Source organism: Haemaphysalis longicornis, unplaced genomic scaffold (genome assembly GCF_048455015.1).
Source record: "Haemaphysalis longicornis isolate Haplotype H1 unplaced genomic scaffold, Haemaphysalis longicornis Haplotype H1 scaffold_8, whole genome shotgun sequence".
NCBI lineage: Eukaryota > Metazoa > Arthropoda > Arachnida > Ixodida > Ixodidae > Haemaphysalis > Haemaphysalis longicornis.
In genome coordinates, this window is record NW_027526445.1 from 95,582,060 (window position 1) to 95,583,811 (window position 1,752).

The window sequence follows — 1,752 nt, forward strand, 5'->3', positions numbered from 1 at the left end:
CGAGTGCTCAACCAACTGCTATCTGACCGGAAGTGGCGTAGGAGGAAACGAGGCGCGTCTTAGGCGAATATCAAGGGGCACTAGCTTCCTCGGAAATATAAAGAAAAACGCGAACGCTCAAAGGGCCTCCATCTTTCACTGAAAGTGCGTCCAAACGATAGTTGATCCTCCAAAGACCCAAACCACGAACGCAAAGCGAAGCTGTGCGACGAATTTTCGCGCACTAATTGAACGCTCCTTCGAACCATCTTAAGGTATTCCGATGCGTGGTTTGTACGATAAAGCTATGATATCGTACTCCTCCTTTGTGATCGATGCGCGCATACTGTCTTATCTATAAGCGTCCATTCTTTGAGGTTTCAAGTAACTGCTTCGACACAATGCAAGCGCGGTTTCACGCACGCATCATTTGTCCAAAGATCCTATTAAAGGCTATCAGTAGACCAACTGTTCTGTGGTGAACTGCGTTAGTTTTTTTTTTGCAGAATGCCGTCGGCGCCATAAAATTTCGCTTAAAAAATCCCTTGAAGTGTCGCCTTCTTCCTATCCTGCGGCGCCAATAAAATGTACCGGACGGAATCATTTACAGGGGTTTCACTCTCCAATAACTAGCTACATTCTATACTATAAGGTACTGTCGTGTCAGACTAGGCCTCTTTCAATCGACATGACGGATACATTCTTAAAGGGGCCCTGAAAGGCATTTTGAGCACACTAAATTGACTAGCGCAGTCGTTAGATTGGGTCGTCAACGTCCTCTGTGCCAAGTATTACTCTTTTACGCGCAGCGGAAAGCTCACACTTTTGTTGCAAAGTTTATCGTTTCTTTCTGACCCTTTCCTTCGTGTTTTTGGACGCCGCCATCTTCACATGTCTACATCATTGATTCCCAGATGTTCGTCATGAGCTAGACATCCTGCTATTGGGCGGCGTTTTCACGCACTTCCGGCAAAGAGATGAGTCGTCTGCTCAGCGTCGGCTCGCCGGCTGATCTGCCAGCGGAGTGCCGGAGTGCTTGGGCATTTTACGACAAACGAAACAAGTGTAAAACAAACGCTTAACCGTTTGTATTGAATGCAACACGGCCATAACACGACATGGATATTCTGTTACCTGAGTACGTTCCATAAAGAAAGCGTTGACGCTCCGTGGCACTTCTTTCGTGCAATCGCAGAGAACGCCCTGAGCCGAATGCCCGGGTTTGACGCATACATTTTATTCAACTTCAAAACAATGCAGAGACGCGCTTCGAACGAACACAACGTCACAACATGCGTTGAAATTCTGAACCACGATTGACAGAGGATGGGTTGCCTCCTGCCCGTCGTAAATTCGGTACTCACCTCGCGCGCGCTTTGCGGGGACGAACAGCAAGTCACTTAACTCTGGCGCACAAGCCGATGGCTTTTAGCCACGCAAACTGCACATACCCCATGCGAGGTTGAGTCGTACGTCGCTCGAGAAAGATAATCCAGACCATGGGAAGCACTATCCACCCGCAGAAGCACAACGTCGCATTTCATCGCGAAACAAAGGCGTCCACAACACACACACCATCGCCTCCTGTAATGCCAAACGCATCTCGCACTTCCCAATGGGAGTGAGTGGTACGCCTGCAGTGCCCACATGTCGCGAAGTGGGGCCCCAAGCTGAACCGGGATCACGCAACCGTAACTGACTTCTGGAGTAATTTGTGCCTTGTTGCCAAGGCAACCGATGCTTGAGATTGTAAAAGAAATGGCGCTCGCTACA